The sequence below is a fragment of the Enhydra lutris genome, unplaced genomic scaffold (genome assembly GCF_002288905.1).
Source record: "Enhydra lutris kenyoni isolate GAN:26980312 unplaced genomic scaffold, ASM228890v2 scaffoldscaffold60, whole genome shotgun sequence".
NCBI lineage: Eukaryota > Metazoa > Chordata > Mammalia > Carnivora > Mustelidae > Enhydra > Enhydra lutris.
Genome location: NW_019154144.1, coordinates 8865927 through 8890008, shown reverse-complemented (window position 1 = coordinate 8890008; position 24082 = coordinate 8865927).

Below are 24082 nucleotides of genomic sequence, written 5' to 3'. Positions count from 1 at the left end.
AAAGGATTCCATGGCAGGGGAGGAGGGGCGGGGACTGAAAAGGAAGCTTAAAAAAAAAAAAAAAAAAGACATTTCAATTTAACTAACAGAAAAACAAAAGCAAAAAACCTTGATAAAACTCAATAAAGAAATGACTACGGAGATGGCAGAGAAAAAGCCTATGAGATGGTACCATGATTCACAACAAACCATGTAGAGATAATGGCAAGGGAAGCACGTGAGCCAGTGCTTGGGCCAGAAAACAAGAATATTTTTATTATTTAAATCCTTGGGACTCCCATTTATGCATGATAAAGTTGAAAGAATATGGGGTGCCTGAGTGGCTCAGCTGGTTAAGCCTCTGCTTTCAGAGGAATGTAAACCTCAAGAAGAAAGAAAAATAATTGTTTGTGGGGCACCTGGGTGACTCAGTGGGTTAAACCTCTGCCTTCAGCTGGGGTCATGGTCTCAGGGTCCTGGGATCTAATCCTGCATCGGGCTTTCTGCTCAGCAGGGAACCTGCTTCCCCCTCTCTCTCTGCCTGCCTCTCTGACTACTTGTGATGTGTCTGTGTGTCAAATAAATAAATAAAAATATTTTTTTAAAAAAGTTGAAAGAATATGCGTTTCCTAGTTATACAAGCCTAGGCAGCTTTGACCCTGTATAGCTACAATCTCTACAGAACCTTAGACCAACTACATAATTTCATAAGTACTTTCCTTACTCAGTAAAGGGAAAAAACAGTTATTTTCCCTTATCCAGTTAGGGGGAATAAACAGCTACCTCATAAGATTGTGGTATTAAAGGGAATAAGGTGAGTGGAGCACCTAACATAGTACGCGAACAATGATAGCCTCTCAAAAAATTCTCTCTTAGCTCTTTGCCATTAACTCCTCTTTTTTTCCTTTCTCTGAACAAAACTTCAGCAACACATGTGCAAGTGCTTTTGTTCCCAGGTTGGGAATCTCCTGTAGAGTAATAAAAGAAGCTGAAATCTAACATATAAAGACAGAAGACATTTTATGTTTTCAAGCCAAGAGGTTTTTTTAAAATATGCACAGATTTATATGTAGCTTTTTTCTTTTAATATATTTATAGGTTTAATTGGTCATAAAACACATACACACACATCTGAAATATGTAGAACTAAAATGACACCTTTTCCAAATAAAGTTGCATCATCAGCTCTGTATTTCTTTGACTTCCAACTTTGAAACCCCTAGGAATTACAAAAGAGAGAGCAAGACACTTACCCCTCAAGAATTCATACTGAGAGATTCCAAGGAACATTAGAAAACCTGTACTGAATCCAAGTTTTTAACTGCCAGATTTTTAACTCCTGGCTACAGTTTCCATGTATGATATAATATAGAAACTTAGTTTAGGCACAGGAGAATCACAGGACTTAAAACACTGTGTCCCTCAACACACAAAATATTAATGGAAAATCCAGACAAGTCATAAATTGTTATAAAGAAACGTAAAAACAAAAAGAAATTTGAAAAATGGAAGGAAGACCTTTATAAACTATGGGGGAAAAGAAGGTAGGATAGCTCCTTTATTAATGCATAGTAGAGTAGAACCTCCAAAGTCCTTCACACCTTTCTCTTCTTTGGGCATTTTCTACACCAAGATTTCCCTCGGTCCATTATGAGACCTACTAGGGGATTGAGCACGCAAGTATAGTGCTACTTTTCCAGTCAGAGATGAATCACAGAAGTTCAGAAACATACATTTTTCACCCCAATCTAGCAGTACTAGCATCACTACCCACTACCCTTGCATACATACAGACTTGTTCATATGGATCTTGATTTTAAAAAGTTCTGAAGTATTCCCACTGCATTTCTTTGAACTCATCTGTTGATTCTTAGTTTGATATTTGACTCAAAAACTCTAGATAAAAATAATTTTTACCGGATTTTGTGAGTCAAGATGGCGGAGAAGTAGCAGGCTGAGACTACTTCAGGTAGCGGGAGATCAGCTAGATAGCTTATCTAAAGATTGCAAACACCTACAAATCCAACGGGAGATCGAAGAGAAGAACAGCAACTCTAGAAACAGAAAATCAACCACTTTCTGAAAGGTAGGACTGGCGGAGAAGTGAATCCAAAGCGAAGGGAAGATAGACCGCGGGGGGAGGGGCCGGCTCCCGGCAAGCGGCGGAGCAACGGAGCACAAAATCAGGACTTTTAAAAGTCCGTTCCGCTGAGGGACATTGCTCCAGAGGCTTAACCGGGGTGAAGCCCACGCGGGGTCAGCGTGGCCTCAGGTCCCGCAGGGTCACAGAAGGATCGGGGGTGTCTGAGTGTCACAGAGCTTACAGGTATTAGAACGGGGAAGCCGGTTACAGAGACAGAGCCGAGGAGTAAGCTCTAAACTCAGGGTTACCTTGAACCGGTCGCAGGCTCGGTCAGCTCGGAGCGCGGCCGGAGGCCAGGGTGACGGGAGTAATTGGGCACTGTTCTCTGAGGGCGCACTGAGGAGTGGGGCCCCGGGCTCTCGGCTCCTCCGGGCCAGAGACCGGGAGGCCACCATCTTCATTCCCGCCCTCCGGAACTCTACGGAAAGCGCTCAGGGAACAAAAGCTCCCGAAAGCAAACCCGAGCGGATTACTCAGACCGCCCTGGGTAAGGGCGATGCAACTCCGCCTGGGGCAAAGACACTTGAGAATCACTACAACAGGCCCCTCCCCCAGAAGATCAACAAGAAGCCCAGCCAGGACCAAGTTCACCTACCAAGGAATGCAGTTTCAATACCAAGGAGAGCAGCGGAATTCCAGAGGAGGAGAAAGCAAAGCACGGAACTCATGGCTTTCTCCCCATGATTCTTTAGCCTTGCAGTTAATTTAATTTTTTTTCTTTTTCAATTTATATTTCTTCTTCTGCTAAATTTTTTTAACTTTTACCCTTTTCTTTTTTAACGTTTTTTAACTAGTTTATCTAATATATATATTTTTTTTCCTTTTTATATTTTTTCTTTATTGGTTTTCTTTTTTTAATTGTTTCTTTTTTTTTTTTTCTTCTTTCTGAACCTCTTTTTATCCCCTTTCTCCCCTCTCACGATTTGGGATCTCTTCTGATTTGGCTAAAGCATAGTTTCCTGGGGTTGTTACCACCCTTTTAGTATTTTACTTGCTCCGTCATATACACTTATCTGGACAAAATGACAAGGCGGAAAAATTCACCACAAAAAAAAGAACAAGAGGCAGTACCAAAGGCTAGGGACCTAATCAATACAGACATTGGTAATATGTCAGATCTAGAGTTCAGAATGACGATTCTCAAGGTTCTAGCCGGGCTCGAAAAAGGCATGGAAGATATTAGAGAAACCCTCTCGGGAGATATAAAAGCCCTTTCTGGAGAAATAAAAGAACTAAAATCTAACCAAGTTGAAATCAAACAAGCTATAAATGAGGTGCAATCAAAAATGGAGGCTCTGACTTCTAGGATAAATGAAGCAGAAGAAAGAATTAGCGATATAGAAGACCAAATGACAGAGAATAAAGAAGCTGAGCAAAAGAAGGACAAACAGCTACTGGACCACGAGGGGAGAATTCGAGAGATAAGTGACACCATAAGATGAAAGAACATTAGAATAATTGGGATTCCAGAAGAAGAGGAAACAGAGAGGGGAGCAGAAGGTATATTGGAGAGAATTATTGGAGAGAATTTCCCCAATATGGCAAAGGGAACAAGCATCAAAATCCAGGAGGTTCAGAGAACCCCCCTCAAAATCAATAAGAATAGGTCCACACCCCGTCACCTAATAGTAAAATTTACAAGTCTTAGTGACAAAGAGAAGATCCTGAAAGCAGCCCGGGAAAAGAAGTCTGTAACGTACAATGGTAAAAATATTAGATTGGCAGCAGACTTATCCACAGAGACCTGGCAGGCCAGAAAGAGCTGGCATGATATATTCAGAGTACTAAACGAGAAAAACATGCAGCCAAGAATACTATATCCAGCTAGGCTATCATTGAAAATAGAAGGAGAGATTAAAAGCTTCCAGGACAAACAAAAACTGAAAGAATTTGCAAATACCAAACCAGCTCTACAGGAAATATTGAAAGGGGTCCTCGAAGCAAAGAGAGATTCTAAAAGTAGTAGATCAGAAAGAAACAGAGACAATATACAATAACAGTCACCTTACAGGCAATACAATGGCACTAAATTCATATCTCTCAATAGTTACCCTGAATGTGAATGGGCTAAATGCCCCAATCAAAAGACACAGGGTATCAGAATGGATAAAAAAACAAAAGCCATCTATAGGTTGCCTACAAGAAACTCATCTTAAACCCGAAGACACCTCCAGATTTAAAGTGAGGGGGTGGAAAAGAATTTACCATGCTAATGGACATCAGAAGAAAGCAGGAGTGGCAATCCTTACATCAGATCAATTAGATTTTAAGCCAAAGACTATAATAAGAGATGAGGAAGGACACTATATCATACTCAAAGGGTCTGTCCAACAAGAGGAGCTAACAATTTTAAATATCTATGCCCCTAACGTGGGAGCAGCCAACTATATGAACCAATTAATAACAAAATCAAAGAAACACATCGACAATAATACAATAATAGTAGGGGACTTTAACACTCCCCTCACTGAAATGGACAGATCATCCAAGCTAAAGATCAACAAGGAAATCAAGGCCTTAAATGACACACTGGACCAGATGGACATCACAGATCTATTCAGAACATTTCATCCCAAAGCAACAGAATACACATTCTTCTCTAGTGCACATGGAACATTCTCCAGAATAGATCACATTCTCGGTCCTAAATCAGGTCTCAACCGTTATCAAAAGATTGGAATCATTCCCTGCATATTTTCAGAACACAATGCTCTGAAGCTAGATCTCAATCACAAGAGGAAATTTGGAAAGAACCCAAATACATGGAGACTAAACAGCATCCTTCTAAAGAATGAATGGGTCAACCAGGAAATTAAGGAAGAGTTGAAAAATTCATGGAAACAAATGATAATGAAAACACAACGGTTCAAAATCTGTGGGACACAACAAAGGCAGTCCTGAGAGGAAAATATATAGCGGTACAAGCCTTTCTCAAGAAACAAGAAAGGTCTCAGGTACACAACCTAACCCTACACCTAAAAGAGCTAGAGAAAGAACAAGAAAGAAACCCTAAACCCAGCAGGAGAAGAGAAATCATAAAGATCAGAGCAGAAATCAATGAAATAGAAACCAAAAAAACAATAGAACAAATCAATGAAACTAGGAGCTGGTTCTTTGAAAGAATTAATAAGATCGATAAACCCCTGGCCAGACTTATCAAAAAGAAAAGAGAAAGGACCCAAATAAATAAAATCATGGATGAAAGAGGAGAGATCACAACGAACACCAAAGAAATACAGACAATTATAAGAACATACTATGAGCAACTCTACGCCAACAAATTTGACAATCTGGAAGAAATGGATGCATTCCTAGAGACATATAAACTACCACAACTGAACCAGGAAGAAATAGAAAGCCTGAAGAGACCCATAACCAGTAAGGAGATTGAAACGGTCATCAAAAATCTCCAAACAAACAAAAGCCCAGGGCCAGATGGCTTCCCGGGGGAATTCTACCAAACATTTAAAGAAGAACTAATTCCTATTCTCCTGAAACTGTTCCAAAAAATAGAAATGGAAGGAAAACTTCCAAACTCATTTTATGAGGCCAGCATCACCTTGATCCCAAAACCAGACAAGGACCCCAACAAAAAAGAGAACTACAGACCAATATCCTTGATGAACACAGATGCAAAAATTCTCGCCAAAATACTAGCCAATAGGATTCAACAGTACATTAAAAGGATTATTCACTGCGACCAAGTGGGATTTATTCCAGGGCTGCAAGGTTGGTTCAACATCCGCAAATCAATCAATGTGATACAACACATTAATAAAAGAAAGAACAAGAACCATATGATACTCTCCATAGATGCTGAAAAAGCATTTGACAAAGTACAGCATCCCTTCCTGATCAAAACTCTTCAAAGTGTAGGGATAGAGGGCACATACCTCAATATTATCAAAGCCATCTATGAAAAACCCACCGCAAATATCATTCTCAACGGAGAAAAAATGAAAGCTTTTCCACTAAGGTCAGGAACACGGCAGGGATGTCCGTTATCACCACTGCTATTCAACATAGTACTAGAAGTCCTAGCCTCAGCAATCAGACAACAAAAGGAAATTAAAGGCATCATAATTGGCAAAGAAGAAGTCAAACTACCACTCTTCGCAGATGATATGATACTGTATGTGGAAAACCCAAAAGACTCCACTCCAAAACTGCTAGAACTTGTACAGGAATTCAGTAAAGTGTCAGGATACAAAATCAATGCACAGAAATCAGTTGCATTTCTCTACACCAACAACAAGACAGAAGAAAGAGAAATTAAGGAGTCCATCCCATTTACAATTGCACCCAAAACTATAAGATACCTAGGAATAAATCTAACCAAAGAGACTAAGAATCTATACACAGAAAACTATAAAGTATTCATGAAAGAAATTGAGGAAGACTCAAAGAAATGGAAAAATGTTCCATGCTCCTGGATTGGAAGAACAAATATTGTGAAAATGTCTATGCTACCTAAAGCAGTCTACACATTTAATGCAATTCCTATCAAAGTACCATCCATTTTTTTCAAAGAAATGGAACAAATAATCCTAAAATTTATATGGAACCGGAAAAGACCTCGAATAGCCAAAGCAATATTGAAAAAGAAAGCCAACGTTGGTGGCATCACAATTCCGGACTTCAAGCTCTATTACAAAGCTGTCATCATCAAGACAGCATGGTACTGGCACAAAAACAGACACATAGATCAATGGAACAGAATAGAGAGCCCAGAAATAGACCCTCAACTCTATGGTCAACTCATCTTCGACAAAGCAGGAAAGAATATCCAATGGAAAAAAGACAGCCTCTTCAACAAATGGTGTTGGGAAAATTGGACAGCCACATGCAGAAAAATGAAATTGGATCATTTCCTTACACCACACATGAAAATAGACTCAAAATGGATGACGGATCTCAATGTGAGAAAGGAATCCATCAAAATCCTTGAGGAGAACACAGGCAGCAACCTCTTCGACCTCAGCCGCAGCAACATCTTCCTAGGAACATCGCCAAAGGCAAGGGAAGCAAGGGCAAAAATGAACTATTGGGATTTCATCAAGATCAAAAGCTTTTGCACAGCAAAGGAAACAGTTAACAAAACCAAAAGACAACTGACAGAATGGGAGAAGATATTTGCAAATGACATATCGGATAAAGGGCTAGTGTCCAAAATCTATAAAGAACTTAGCAAACTCAACACCCAAAGAACAAATAATCCAATCAAGAAATGGGCAGAGGACATGAACAGACATTTCTGCAAAGAAGACTCCAGATGGCCAACAGACACATGAAAAAGTGCTCCACATCACTTGGCATCAGGGAAATACAAATCAAAACCACAATGAGATACCACCTCACACCAGTCAGAATGGCTAAAATTAACAAGTCAGGAAATGACAGATGCTGGCGAGGATGCGGAGAAAGGGGAACCCTCCTACACTGTTGGTGGGAATGCAAGCTGGTGCAACCACTCTGGAAAACAGCATGGAGGTTCCTCAAAATGTTGAAAATAGAGCTACCCTATGACCCAGCAATTGCACTGCTGGGTATTCACCCTAAAGATACAAACGTAGTGATCCGAAGGGGCACGTGCACCCGAATGTTTATAGCAGCAATGTCTACAATAGCCAAACTATGGAAAGAACCTAGATGTCCATCAACAGACGAATGGATAAAGAAGATGTGGTATATATATACACAATGGAATACTATGCAGCCATCAAAAGAAATGAAATCTTGCCATTTGCGACGACGTGGATGGAACTAGAGGGTATCATGCTTAGCGAAATAAGTCAATCGGAGAAAGACAACTATCATATGATCTCCCTGATATGAGGGAGAGGAGATGCAACATGGTGGGTTAAGGGGGTAGGAGAAGAGTAAATGAAACAAGATGGGATTGGGAGGGAGACAAACCATAAGTGACTCTTAATCTCACCAAACAAACTGAGGGTTGATGGGGGGAGGGGGTTTGGGAGAGGGGGGGTGGGATTATGGACATTGGGGAGGGTATGTGCTATGGTGAGTGCTGTGAAGTGTGTAAACCTGGCGATTCACAGACCTGTACCCCTGGGGATAAAAATATATTATATGTTTATAAAAAATAAAATTAAAAAAAAATCCAAAAAAAATAATAATAATTTTTACCTATAAATTTCATCTTTACCTCTAAAATCCTATAGTCAATCTGTCATCCCTATTATAAAAAGAGAGGAGTCATACAATATAGGAAAAATCATCAAATCATACAAACCAATTTTCTTCTACCCCTACTAACGTTTAACCTTAGGCATGTTCTGATACACAAACACCCAACTGGAATTGGCTGTTATTACTTCTTGCCTGGGGGCTATCATGCCAAAATTAGTGGAGAGATAGGCCACAGTCACATTTCAGCACAGTTCATTCATATCTTCATTCATTCATTCAACATTTACTTATTAAGCACCTACACCTACTACATACCAAATAATGTTTATCAGTGAACAAATAGATAAATAAGTCAATCAGAGAAAGACAACTATCATATGATCTCCCTGATATGAGGAAGTGGAGGTGCAACATGGGGGTTAAAGGGGTAGGAGAAGAATAAATGAAACAAGATGGGATTGGGAGGGAGACAAACCATAAGTGACTCTTAATCTCACCAAACAAACTGAGGGTTGATGGGGGGAGGGGGGCTGGGAGAAGGGGGTTGGGGTTATGGACATTGGGGAGGGTATGTGCTATGGTGAGTCCTGTGAAGTGTGTAAACCTGGCGATTCACAGACCTGTACCCCTGGGGATAAAAATATATTATATGTTTATAAAAAATTTAAAAAATTAAAAAAAAAACTCCTACTATCATGGAATCTATACTGTAGTAGAGGCAAATAAATAAAATAAGTAAATTAAATTAATTAGAAGATGATAATTATTGTGATGAAAAATAATACGTGAATGTAAGGTAGAGCCAGCAAGAGCAGAGAGAGAGAAAGAGAGAGAAAGGCAAGGCAAATCAAAAATGACCTCTTAATGTTTGGGCTGAACAACTAGGAAAAGTTAACATAAAATGAAATGCGGAAGACCTTGACAGGGCCTATTTGGGGCAAGTCAGATGGAGAGTTTGGTTTTGGGGGCACCTAGGTGGCTCAGCAGGTTAAAGCCTCTGCCTTCGGCTCAGGTCATGATCCCAGGGTTCTGGAATCGAGCCCCGCATCAGGCTCTCTGCTCAGCGGGGAGCCTGCTTCCTCCTTTCTCTCTCTCTGCCTGCCTCTCTGCCTACTTGTGATCTCTGTCTGTCAAATAAATAAACAAAATCTTAAAAAAAAAAAAAAGATTTTGGTTTTGTATGTGTTAAGTCTGAGATGCATACAAGATGCAGATATCTAAAATGAAATGCTTATGGGGAGGCCTAAAAGATAGTCAAATTCAATGGACTCCTCTATAATTATTTGGTTTTATCTACCTCCAAGAAGTCCTTTGATGGTCTCCTTTGCCCTTCAGCCCACCATAAATACTTTCCCCTTTCCCCATTTTTAGGAGATTGAGATATCACAGATAATTCCATTGCTGATTCTGTGATTCAAGATTCCTTCCATGCTTTGCTTAGGTAGCCATTCAGCAACACTGTGAAAGCTAAAACATGGTAAGGAGTAAACAGAAAAATCTTACAGACTGAGTTATCCTGGAAATAACTTGGAGTTTGAAAATCACATGCAAAAAACTCTCTTGAAGTACTCTGGAAAATCAGCTATGGCTGAAACACTGTCACTATTAAGACCACTATTCAGTGTGAGATATTTGCATAATGCATACTTTATAAGATCAAACTGGTTCCTGTATTTATTACTAAACTAATGCATTTCAGCTGCTGTATCTTGTAGTTTACAAATCATCAGGAGCTTGGGACATTCATGCTCATGTAAAGAGCCAAAAAAGATGTCACTCCCGAAATTAAAAACTGATCTTATTAAGAACAAACAAATATGAGCAAAGATGCAAGCCACTAAATTACCCTTGCCTATAAGTCTGTAAAGTTTCCACCAGGGCGAAGCTCCAACAAGGAGCAGAAGAACATTCTGTTTTAAATTATTTGACAATTCTAGCATCTGTCTGGGTAAAAATTTGTTCTAATAATCCATACTTAAAGACACATAGTGTGGATCCTGCCTGCAGTAGTACATATTTTAAATATGAAGAGTAAAAATATATATAAGTTGATGAAATTCTCAAGCACTGTCATTACATATCAAGAGACGCAAAAGACTATCTTCCTCACCCCTTTTACACTCCTTAATAAATGATACAGAGCAACTTCTTCTCTGGTTTTAAGTAGATACGTGACTCCTTTGCTCTTCTATTTGAGGAAACTTCCATCTGAGGGAGACTACTATTCTTCCCAATGTGCAGTTATACTACTTAAGGCATAACTGATTACAGGATAATGCAAGCAGTTTTTATAATTAGTTTCATCTCTGAAATGGCAAATATTGGAGTCTGAACAATTTGTTGCAGTTCTCAGAGAAATTATTATCTCCAGACAACTTCACTGTTTGTGAGTAAAGAGTGCATATTTTATTCCCTTCAAAATGAATGAATATCATAATTGCCATTCTAATAGCCCTGTCGTAGGGTGCAGTGGCTAAAAGTTCAATCTCTTGAGGCCAGAGTTCCATTCCAGGCCCGGCACGGCCTTTTCTGAGCTGGGGCACTTTTGACAAACCTACCTAACCTCTTTATGTCCCAGTTCCCATTGTCTGTAAACTGAGGTCAGCAATAGGACCCACCAATTGACTACTGTATGGATCAAATAATAAATGACACTAGACATTGTGACTGACAAATAATAAATGCTCGATAAAAAGGCCTAACCTTTGTATTTATGGAGGCTGGAGAGGAATATATATATGAAGTCTCTTGTACTATATGATGAGAAAACAGCAGTTTTGAGTTGCTGCATAGGCATTTTATAGTATGAAACCCTGCTCGCACCTAGAGATTTAGATAAGGACCTGAGCTTATGTTTCCCAACCCAAGTTCCCACTTCACTTTCCCCAGGGCACCTTTCTGGAGACATATCTAGAAAAATGTTCCCACAGCTAATGTCAGAGAAATTACAGCCTGTGCTCTCTTCTAGGATTTTTATGATTTCAGGTCTCACATCTAGGTCTTTAATCCATCTTATTTTTGTGTATGGTGTTGCAAAGTAGTCTAGTTTCATTGTTTTAAATGCAGCCATCCAGTTTTCCCAGCACCATTTTTTGAAGAGGCTGTATTTTCCGCATTGGACACTCTCGCCTCCTTTGTCTCAGAATAATTCACCATATAGTCATGGGCTTATTTCTGGGCTTTATTCTGTTCTATTGATCTATGTGTCCATTTTTATGTCAGTACCATACTCTTTTGATTACTATAAGCTTTAAAGTGTATCTTGAAATCTGGAATCATGATACCTCCAGCTTTGTTTTGCTTTCTCAATATTGTTTTGGCTATTTGGGGTCTTTTGTGGTTCCTCACAAATTTTAGTATTATTTTTTCTAGTTTTGAGAAAAATGCTGTTGGTACTTTGCTAGGGATTGCACTGAATCTGTAGACTGCTTTAAATAATATGGACATTTTAATGATATTAATTCTTCCAATCCATGAGCATGGAGTATCTTTCCTTTTTTTTGTGTCATCTTCAATTTCTTTTATCAGTATTTTATAGTTTTCAGAGTTCAGATCTTTTACCTCTTCAGTTAAATTTATTCCCAGGTATTTTATTCTCTTTGGTGCAATCATAAGTGGAGTTATTTTCTCAATTTCTCTTTCTGCTACTTTGTTATGAGTGTATAGAAATGCTACCAATTTCTGGGTGAATTTGTATTCCATAACCTTACTGAATTCATTTATTACTTTTGGTAAGTTTTTGGTGGCATCTTTAGAGTTGTCTACAGTATCACATCCTCTTCAAATAGTAATAGGTTAACTTTTTCTTTACCAAAGAGTTGCCTCTTATTTCTTTTTCTTATCTGGTTGCTAACCGTAGGACTTCTAGTACTATGTTGAATAAAAGTGGTGAGAGGGACATACTTGTCTTGTTGTAATCTTATATAATTTAATATATATATAAATATGTATATTTATATATATATTAAATATATATATATTATATATATTAAATATACATATTTTTATATATTAAATATATTAAATATATATATTTAATATATATAAATATAATCTTATATAATCTTGTTATAATCTTATAACTGAAACGCTTTCAGTTTTTCACCATTGAGAACATTAGATGTGGGTTTTCATATATGAGTTTTCTTATGTTCAAGTATGTTCCCTTTAAGCCCACTTTATTGGCAGATTTTATGATGAATGGATGTCATACTTTGTCAAATGCTTTCTCTGAATCTACTGAGATGATAATATAATTTTTATCCTTTGTTTTGTTGATATGATATATCATGTTGATTTGTGACCTATCCTTGAATCCGAAGAATAAATCCCATCCCAATATGATTGGTAAATGATCTTTTTTTTTAAGATTTTATTTATTTATTTGACAGACAGATATCACAAGTAGGCAGAGAGGCAGGCAGAGAGAGAGAGAGAGGGAAGCAGGCTCCCTCCTGAGCAGAGAGCCCAATGTGGGGCTCGATCCCAGGACCCTGAGATCATGACCTGAGCCAAAGGCAGAGGCTTTAACCCACTGAGCCAGGCGCCCCAATGATCTTTTTTTTAAAATAATTTTAATTAACATATAATGTATTATTTGCCCAAGGGGTACAGGTCTGTGAATCTTCAGGCTTACACATTTCATAGCACTCATCATAGCACATACCCTCCCCAATGTCCATAACCCAACCACCCTATCCCCTACCCCCCACCCCCACCCCCCAACAACCCTCTGTTTTGTGAGATTAAGAGTCTCTTATAGTTTGTCTCCCTCCCAATCCCATTTTGTTTCATTTATTTCTTTCCTACCCCCCAAACCCCCCACATTGCCTCTCAAATTCCTCATATCAGGGAGATTCATATGATAATTGTCTTTCTTTGATTGACTTATTTCGCTCAGCATAGTGCCCTCTAGTTCCATCCACATTGTTTCAAATGGTAATATTTCATTTCTTTTGATGCATAGTATTCCATTGTATATATATACCACCTCTTCTTTATCCATTCATCTGTTGATGGACATCGAGGTTCTTTCCATAGATCAGCTATTGTGGACATTGCTGCTATAAACATTCGGGAGCACTTGCCCCTTCAGATCACTACATTTGTATCTTTAGGGTAAATACCCAGTAGTACAGTTGCTAAGTCATAGGGTAGCTCTATTTTCAACTTTTTGAGGAATGTCCATATTGTTTTCCAGAGTGGCTGCAGGCTTGCATTCCCACCAACAGTGTAGGCGGGTTCCTCTTTCTCCGCAACCTCGCTAACATCTGTCATTTCCTGACTTGTCAATTTTAGCCACTCTGACTGGTGTGAGTGGTATCTCATTGTGGTTTTAATTTGTATTTCCCTGATGCCCAGTGATGTTGAGCACTTTTTCATGTGTCTATTGGCCAGGTAAATGATATTTTTAGTGTTGTGTTAAATATGGTTTGCTAATATTTTGTGGAAGATTTTGTGCATCTATGTTCATCGGGCATATTGGTCTGTAGTTTTTCGTTTTGTTTTTGTTTTTGTTTTTTTGTGGTGTCTTTGTCTGGTTTGGCGTCAGGTATTCTGGCTAGCTTCACAGAATGTATTTGGAAACCTTCCTTACCAAACATTTGAAGAAGAGTTAATATCTATTCTCTTCAAACTATTCCCAGGGCACCTTTTAAAATAACCACTCAAGCTGTGAAGTGTGTAAATCTGGCGATTCACAGATCTGTACCCCTGGAGCTAATGATACATTATATATTTATTAAAAAATTTAAAAATTTAAAATAAAATAAAATAAATAACCACTCAAAGCCCATGAAAAGTTAGTAACTCCCATCCCAACTACCTTACAAGCAATAGGTGTTTGCTACACTGCTCTCTATCTGTTGCTTCTTCATGACTTAGGACGGAAGACTGTCATTACCCATGGCTCATTGTGCACTTCCCCCATTTCTGGTATCTCTAAGTAATAAATCTTGTGACTTGGCTTTCTTCCTGTGACTGTATTGAAATCACACCTTCAGTCTAAATGTCCCCAGGGTTTTCATTTCCCCAAAGTGAGAGCTCAGATGACGACAAAGCTACTTGCTGACCCCATGTTAGTGGCTTGTGCCTCTTCATTCACCAGGTCATAATCTGCAGTCTTAATTTAATACACCAGCTATAGGGCCCCAACACATACTGTGGAAAAGACAGAAATGGTCAAAGCAGTAAAGATAAATTTTATGCAGAAACTATTATAAGTAGGGGAAAGAGAATTCAGTGTAGAACTCAGCTAAATTCTGAATATAAGAAGGATAAGTAGGAATCTATAGCCAAAGGAGTTTGTGTTGCAAACCAGTCAAAGCCAATTTAGCCATTTAAGAAATGCAGGCTCTTTTTAACTTTTTCAGCTTTATTGAGATATAATTTACCAATAAGATAATATATTTAAAGTATTCAATGTGATGGTTTGCTATACCTATACATTTTGAAAGGATTATCTCCATGAAGTTAATTAATACATCCATCATCACATATTAACCTGTTTTTGTCTTAGCAAATTTGAATTACACAATATAGTATTATCCATTGAGGTCACCATGTTATACGTTAGATCCTCAGACCCTATTCACCTTACAACTGTAAGTCTGTATCCTTTTACAAAACTCACCCCATTTCCTCATCCCCCAGCTCCTGGCAACCACTACATTCCTATTATTATGAAATTGATTTTTTTAGATTTCATGTCCAATGATTTCACATCCAATGATACCATACAGTATTTGTCTTTTTCTGTCTAGCGTATTTCACTTAACATAATGCCTTCCAGAATCATCCATGTTGTCACAAATAACAGATTTTCCTTCTTTTTTAATGCTGAAAAACATTGCACTATATGTGGGTATATTTCTTTACCCATTCATCTGTTGATAGACATTTAGTTTGATTCCGTGTCTTGGCTAATGTGAATAAGGTTGCAGTGAACACAAAAGTACAGGTATCTTCGGGGCGCCTGGGTGGCTCAGTGGGTTAAGCCGCTGCCTTCGGCTCAGGTCATGATCTCAGGGTCCTGGGATCGAGTCCCGCATCGGGCTCTCTGCTCAGCAAGGAGCCTGCTTCCCTCTCTCTCTCTCTCTCTCTGCCTGCCTCTCCGTCTACTTGTGATCTCTCTCTGTCAAATAAATAAATAAAATCTTAAAAAAAAAAAAAGTACAGGTATCTTCAAGATAGCGATTTCATTTCTTTTAGATACATATCCAGAAGTGGGATTTCTGCATAATATGGTAGCTCTGTTTTGAATTTTTTTGAGGAATGCCCATACTGTTTTACATAAGTGTACCAGTTTATATTCTCACCAACAGTGTATAAGGGCTCCCTTTTCTTCACATTCTCACCAGAATTTATCGTCTCTTGTTTTTTGTTTTTTTTTTTTCAGACTAGCCTAACAGGTATAAAGTGGCTTCTCATTGTGGTTTTAATTTGCGTTTTCCAGATAATTCATGATGTTGAGCACCTTTTCATATACCTACTAGCCAACTCTATGTCTTCTTTGGAAAAATGACTATTTGGGTTCTTCACCAATTTTTTAATTGGGTTATTTCTTTTACACTTTTTAAAAAGATTTTATTTATTTACTTGACAGAGATCACAAGTAGACAGACAGACAGGTTGGGGGGGGCAGGCTCCTTGCTGAGCAGAGAGCCCGATATGATGCGGGGCTCAATCCCAGGACCCCAGGACCATGACCTGAGCTAAAGGCAGAGGCTTTAACCCACTGAGCCACCCAGGCGCCCCTCTTTCACACTTTTGAGTTTATGAATTCTTTATATATTTTGGATAGTATCACATGTCAAATACATGGTTGCAAATATTTTTCCCATTCAATAGGTTGAATTTCATTTTGTTGATGGTTCCCTTTACTGTGCAGAAGCTTTTTAGTTTGATATGGTCCACTTGTTTATTTTTCTCTTTTGTTGCCTTTAACTTTAGTGTCAAATTCAGAAAGACCCATGTCAGTGGGTTTATCTTCTATGTTTTCTTCTAGGAGTTTTGTAGTTTCGCAGCTGATGTTTCATCCATTTGAGTTGACTTTTGTGTATGGTGAAAGACAGTGGTCCAGTTTCATTGTTTTGCATGTGGATATTCAGTTTTCACAACACAATTTTTTGAAGAGACTATCCATTCTGCATTGTATATTGTTGGTGTCTTGTTGAAAATAAACTGGCCATATATGCATGAGTTTATTTCTGGGCTTTCTATTCTGTTCACTTATTTCTGTGTGTTTTTATGTCAACCATTCTGTTTGATTATTATAGCTTTGTAATATAGTTTGAAATCAGGAATTGATTCCCCCAACAATGTTCTTTCTTAAGATTGCTTTGTTCGGGATCTTTTATGGTTCCACAGGAATTTTAGAATTATGTTTTTCTATTTCTGTGAGAATTCTGATAGGCATTGCACCAAATCTGTAAATTGCTTTAGGACATTTTACTAATATTATTCTTGCAATCCATGAACACTGAATGCCTTCCATTTATTTTCATCTTCTTTAATTTATTTCATCAAAGTTATATAGTTTCTGGTACATTGATCTTTCACCACCTTGATTAAGCTTATTCCTAGGTATTTTATTCTTTTTGATGCAATAACAAATGGGATTATTTTCTTAATTTTTCTTTCAAATTGTTCATTGCTAATGCATAGAAACACAAATGACTTTTGGATGCTGATTTTTTTATACTGCAACTTTAGGAAACCTTTTATTCTGAAAGTTTTGCTTTGTTTTGCTTTGTTTTTGCAGAGTCTTTAGGGTTTACCATATACAATGCAGCATCTGCAAACATTGCTCTTTTAGGCCTTCCAACACTATGTTAAATAAAAGTGATAAAAATGGGCATCCTTGGTTTGTTCCTGATCTTACAAGAAAAGCTTTTAGCTCTTCACCACCGAGTATGATATTCTCTAAGGGCATGTCATATATGGTCTTTATTATGTTGAAGTATAGTCCATATATTCTTAATTTGTTGAGAGTTTTTATTATGAAAAGATGTTGAATTTTATGAAATGGCTTTTCTGCACCTATTGAGGTGATCATATAATTTTTGTCCATCATATTTCTTAGTATGATATATCACATTTATTGATTTCTAGATGTTGAACCACTCTTGCTGGCATTCCAGTAATAAATACCACTTGATCATGGTGTGTGATCCTTTCAGTGTACTGTTGAATTTGGTTTGCTAATATTTTGTTGAAGATTTTTGCCTCTCTCGGTGATATTGACCTGTAATCTTTTCTTGTAGTGTCTTTCTGTAGCTTTGATACTAGGGTAATGATGGCCTGGTAAAATGAGTTTGGAAGTGGTGTCTCCTCTTCTATTTTTGGAAGAGGTTGAGAAGGTTGGTATTAATTCTTCTTTAAATGTTTGGTAAAATTCAACACCTAATCCACATTGTCCTAGACTTTTCTTTGATGGGAAGTTTTTCATTACTGATTCAATCTCTTTACAAGTAATTATTTAGACTTTCTGTATCTTCATGATTCAGTCTTGGTAGGCTGTGTGTTTACAGAACTTTATTCATGTCTTCTAGGTTATCTAATTTGCTGGTATAATTGTTCATTGTAGCTTCTTAATGATCCTTAGCATTTCTGTATTATCAGTTGTAATGTCCCTCTGTCATTCCTAATTTTATTTGAGTCTACTCTTTTTCTTCTTAGAGTAGCTAAAGGTTTGTCAATTTTGTTTATCTTTTCAAAAAATTCAGCTGTTGGTTACATTGAATTTTTCTATTGACTTTCTAATCTCTTTCTCATGTATTCATACCCTAATATTTATTTTCTTCCTTCTACCAACTTTGGGCTTTGTTTGTTCCTCTTATTCTAGTTCCTTGATTTGTAAAGTTAGGTTGTTTATTTGAGATCTTTCTTTTTTCTTAATGTTTGTGTTTACTGCTATAAAATTTCCTCTTAGGACTGCTTGTGCTGTATCACATGGTTTATATATTGTATTTCCATTTTCATTTGTCTTCAGATATATTTTTTAAATTTTTCTTTTGATTTTTTTCTTCGATGTGTTAATTATTCAGGAGCATGTTTAATCTCCACATAATTGCGAATTTTCCAGCTTTCCTCTTGTAATTGATATATAGTGTCATACCATTATGATCAAAAAAGATGCTTGATACGATTTCAATCTTCTTAGGTTTGTTAAGACTCTTTTGTGGCCTGGAGAATGCTCAATGTGCACTTGAGAAGAATGTGTATTCTGCTGCTATTGGATGGGATGTTCTGTATAGATCAGCTGGTTCTACCTGGTCTAACATGTAGTTTAAGTCCAAGGTTTTCTTGTTGATATTCTGTCTTATTTATCCATTGTTGAAAATGGGATATTTAAGTCCCCTACTGTTATTGGGTTGCTGCCTATTTCTCCCTTCACATCTGTCAATATTTGCTTTATATATTTAGGCATTCCAATAATAGGTGTATTTTTTTATGATTATTATATCTTCCTTATGAATTGACCTTTTTATCATTATATACTGGTCTTCTCTGTTCTTTCATTACTGTTTTCTGTTTTCTCTGTCATGTAAGTATAGATAGCTCTGCTTTCTTTTGGTTTCTACTTGCATGGAATATCTTTTCCCATCTCTTCACTTTCACTCTGTATGTATCCTTAAAGCTAAGGTGAGTTTCTTGTAGGGAGAATATAGTTGGGTCCTGTTTTTTTAATTCATTCAGCCATTCTGTCTTTTCATTGGATAATTCTGCCCATAAACACATAAACTATTTACTGGTATGTATAGACTTACTTTTGAGATTTTGTTAATTTATTGTTTGTTAATTTATTGTTGTTGTTGTTGTTGTTGTTTACTGTTTTGTATTTCCTTTGTTTCTTTCTTCTTGCAATCTCTTTTCATGATTTAATGATTTTCTGTAGTGATGTGCTTTGACTTCTTTGTCTTTTGTATACCTACTATAGTTTTTTTATTTTGTAGTTACCATGAGGCTTACATAAAACACCTTAAAGTTATAACAGTCTATTCTAAACTAATAATGACTTAAATCTGAACACATACAAAAGCTCTATATTTTTACACTCCTCCCCTACCCCATATTTTTGTTTTTTAAGTCATAATTTTATCTTTTTTATCTTATGTATCCATTCATCAAATTATTCTAGTTACAGGAATTTTAATACTTTTGTCTCAAACTTTATATCAGAGTTATAAGTTATTTGCCTACCACCATTACAACATTAGAGTATTATGAATTTAACTGTTTTATCAGTAAGTTTTATATTTTCACACCTTTAATGTCACCACTTATATCTTTTAATTTCAGCATAAAGATATCCAACATTTCTTGGGGCGCCTGGCTGGCTCAGTGGATTAAAGCCTCTGCCTTTGGCTAGGGTCATGGTCTCAGGGTCCTGGGATCAAGCCCTGTGTCAGGCTCTCTGCTCAGTGGGGAACCTGCTTCCCCCTCTTTTTCTGCCTGCCTCTCTGCCTACTTGTGATCTCTCTCTCTCTGTCAAATAAATAAATAAAATCTTTAAAAAAAAGAAAGAAATCTAACATTTCTTTTAAGGCTCCTTCAATTCTGAAGAGCAACCATGCCAAGTATTCTTGGTTGGTGGATTTTCTTTTTCAGCACTTGAATATATCATCATACTCATCTCTGATTTCCATCTCTGATATCCAGCTGATAAATCAGCTTATAATCTTAAGGGGGGGGGTGCTGTTCTCTTGTATGTAAAAAGTTTCTTTTGCTGCTTTTAAGATTCTTTCTTTCCCTTTAACTTTTGAAAATTTATTATAATGTGTCTCAGAGTGGGTCTCTTTGGATTAATCCTTTTTGGAACTCTCCAGTCTTCCCAGATCTAAATATAAGTTTCTTTTCTCAGGTTAGGGAAGTTTTAAGCCATTATATCTCTGAATAAGCTTTCTGCCCCTTTCTCTCTCCTCTCTCTGGTACTGCTATAATGTATACAAGTATGTCTGACAGTTTCTCATAGGTGCCTTAAGCTATCTTCATTCTTTTTTCATTTTCGCTTCTCCGATTTGGTAGATTTCACTGCCTTGTCTTCAGGTTCACTGATCCTCTCTTTCATTTGATCTACTGGGCTACTGAACCCCTCTACTGAGTTTTTCAGTTCAGTTACTGTATTCTTCAGTTCTATGATTTCTCTTTGGTATTTTCTTATATTTCTGTCTCCTTGTTTAAATTCTAACTTTGATCATGCATTCCTTTCCTGATCACATGAGTGTCTTTATGAACATTGTTTTGAACTCTCTATTGGTAAGTCATTTATCTCCACTTCATTAAGGTCAATTTCTGTAAATGTGTCTTGTTCTTTTGTTTGGGATATATTCCTCAATTTCTTCATCTTGCTTTACTCTCTGTTAATTTCTAAGCATTAGATATAGAAGACACCTCTCCCAGTCTTGATAGTCTGGGCTCATGCAGAAGATGCACTTCATCAATCAGTCCAGTTCAAGTTCCTGGTTCCTCAAACATCTGTGATTGTTCAAGCTGCCATCTTTGTTCTAGCAGTTCCTAGTAATTGTGGGTATACCGAGACTGTCAGTGTGCCAAAGTGTGGGAAATACCAATATGCCTGTCCAGGCTTCCAGATAACTATTAATTGCTTACTCTTTTAGCTCCCCAGTGGAGACAAATTGGAAGCTCAACCTTCAGGCAGCAGCTGGATAAGTTAGGAGATTGGATATGCAGTCTAATCCCTATTAGGGATAAATCAAGAATTAATGTTTTTGCATACACACTCTGTGCTAAGCCAGAGGAAAAAGTTACTGGGAGTGCTCATGTCCAAATAGAACAGATTCTTTGTTTTATGTGGTCCTGGGGGATTCATGAATGCCAAGCTCTGTAAGTTCCTAGTCATGGGTCATTTGGGAAACAGTGCCCTTGGTGGTAACCATACAGTGAGGGTGCTATATGTGTGGGAAAGCTCCTCCCAGGGAGAAGCTGGTAACTTGGTTTTACTGATGGAACAAGCCAATGGAAGAAGGCAAGGAAAGTGCTCTCCAGCTCTTTCAGGCTCCAGGAAGGTATGCAGTCAGCACCTACATGTGGTTTAAATAGAAGTTGGACCCTCAGACAGCAGCTGGTAAAATATGAAGTCAAACCCCTTCCATGGAAAAACTGAAAAGTGGGCAATTTTGTCTGCTGAATCCAGGGACACAGCCATGGGGAATGTTTATATGCCTGCTAATTATTCTTTTGTTTGTTATAATCCTGTGAGACTCATGAATGCAAGCTCCATTGGCTCTTAGAACTAGGTAATTTGGGAGTCTGTTCTTAAGTGTAGTCTTAAAAGTTGGGTTGTTACATGTGTGGTCCATACCCTTATCTCCTCTGTGAAAGTTGGATATTGAGGGTTCCCTCCCAATTATAAGACACTGCTCCAAGGGTGGATTCATGATCAGAGTATGTCCCAGTGCTTCCTACCCACTTCAATGTGGGTATTTCCTCAACCACCCAATGTGTGGGATTCATTCAACTAATTTCTGGATTTCTCTCACAGGCTATTGATCCATGTGTAGTTGTATATGTGGTGCATCTGTGGGAGGAGGTAAATTCAGAAGCCTATATATTGCCATCTTGGTGATGTCCTGCAGGTTCTTCATGGAAATGTTTGTATCCACCATATAATATGGTGGAGTTATTCATGCCCTCTTCCCCAAACTTCCATGGCATGTTACAATGAAAACAAGTCCCCAGATTTACTTAACTTATGTCAGGATTCAGAAAGACCAGTTTATCATAATCTTCCTCTCCAGATGCAGAATTGATCAGATAATATGAAAAAATGTTGGGTAGGAATTGAAATATAGCCTTTATTATTAGAAAAACTATATTGGAACCTCATTTGAAATTGCATAGGAATGAGATTTGGCCTTTTTTTAAACTATACAAGTAGCAAAAATAAAAATCTAGACAGAATCTGAGGTAGTTTCTTATCTGAAGAGAATTTACAGAGTTAATATGGGTAAGATTGATTTTAGCAACATCAATGAGGTCATAGTGAGCTAATTATCTCAAAGTGGTGAGCAAATTCAATTTCCTAGTTCAAATAACAGCTTATAACTTTAGTAAGCCAACACAATTTCCTACAACAAACATTTGACTTAGCCTTGAGGTCAACACAGTCTTAATATTATAGGTTATAACATCAGGAGATTAAAAATAAAAACTCAGTCTTTCTTTAATCTTTCTTATCTGAAATGAATGACAAATGCCACAGTCTTATAGTTTGAAATCTTAAAGTACTTGTGTCAACAATATTTATTCTGACTCTGTATTTCTTTAATTTTAAACATGGTTTAACTTACCTGTGCAATTTATGCAATTCCAACTTGCTTTATAGGCTTACCTTCATGAAGAGAAGACCACAAAAGATCTGGGGACAGAAGGTCAAAAGGAAAAGGAAGGGATATGAAGGAGAGAGAAGGTAGGAAAAGAACTCTAGTAAACAAGAAGCTAGTGTTATACACTGAGTCCCTTTTCTCAATCTCACCAAAAAGTAGTCACTCCCACTCCTGGGCAGAAGGGTAGTTTAGAGGTATGGAGAACAAGGAGAGCTTGCTCCCAAAGTGTGCTTCTAAATGGATCAAAGTATTAATGGGAGTTCTTATTTATGACCAGAGTGAACTTGAGGATAGGAAAGAATGTTTCACCTAGAGATAATATTGCTCAGGAAGAGTATGACAAATGAGAAAAGGAGACCAATGATGGAATATTGGAGAAAACAAATGATAAAGAAGCAGGTGGGGAAAGAAAAACTAGCAAAAGTAAAGCATAGCCAGAAAGATAGGAGGAGAAATAACCCTGGTATATCAGGAAATTGAATAAGATAATAAGGTAAAACTGGAAAAAAAGTTTCAAGAAAGAGAAATTGTTCAAGCCACCAAACATTACACAGTCTACAATCAACATAATAAAGATAATGTGTTATGAACCCCTTTGTGTCAGGCATAGTGTTACATGCACAGCTCAGCCAGTCCTCTAAATAGGAGAAAGTATAATATTAAGCGAGATAAGAAAGGAAAGATAACTACCATATGATTTCACTCCTATATGGAATTTAAGAAGCAAAACAATTGAGCAAAGGGAAAAAGAGAAAAACCAAGAAATGACTCTTACCATAGAGAACTGAGAGTTATCAGAGGGAAGAGGGGGAATGAGTAAAACAGATGATGGGGATGAAGGAGTGCATTTGTTGTGATGAGTATCTGGTGATTAAAATAAAAACAAAACAAAACAAAAAAACAAACAAAATGGGCAGAAACACCTGGCTGGCTCAGTTGGTAGAGCATGTAACTGTTAATCTTGGAGTCCTGAGTTTGAACCAATGGTGCATGTGGAGCCTCCTTAAAAGTGAAAAAGAATACACTGTTGGTGGGAATGCAAGCTGGTGCACCACTCTGGAAAACAGCATGGGGGTTCTTCAAAAAGTTGAAAATAGAGCTCTCCTACGACCCAGCAATTGCACTACTGGGTATTTAACCTAAAGATACAAACATAGTGATCTGAAAGGACACGTACACCCAAATGTTTATAGCAGCAATGTCCATAATAGCCAAACTATGGAAAGAACCCAGATGTCCATCAACAGATGAATGGATAAAGAAGATGTGGTATATATATACAATGGAATACTACGCAGCCATCAAAAGAAATGAAATATTGCAACAATGTGGATGGAATAGAGGACACTATGCTGAGAAAAACAGGTCAATCAGAGAAAGACAATCATCATATGATCTCTCTGATATGAGGAATTTGAGAGGCAGGGCAGGGGGCTTTGGGGGGTAGGGAAGGAAAAAATGA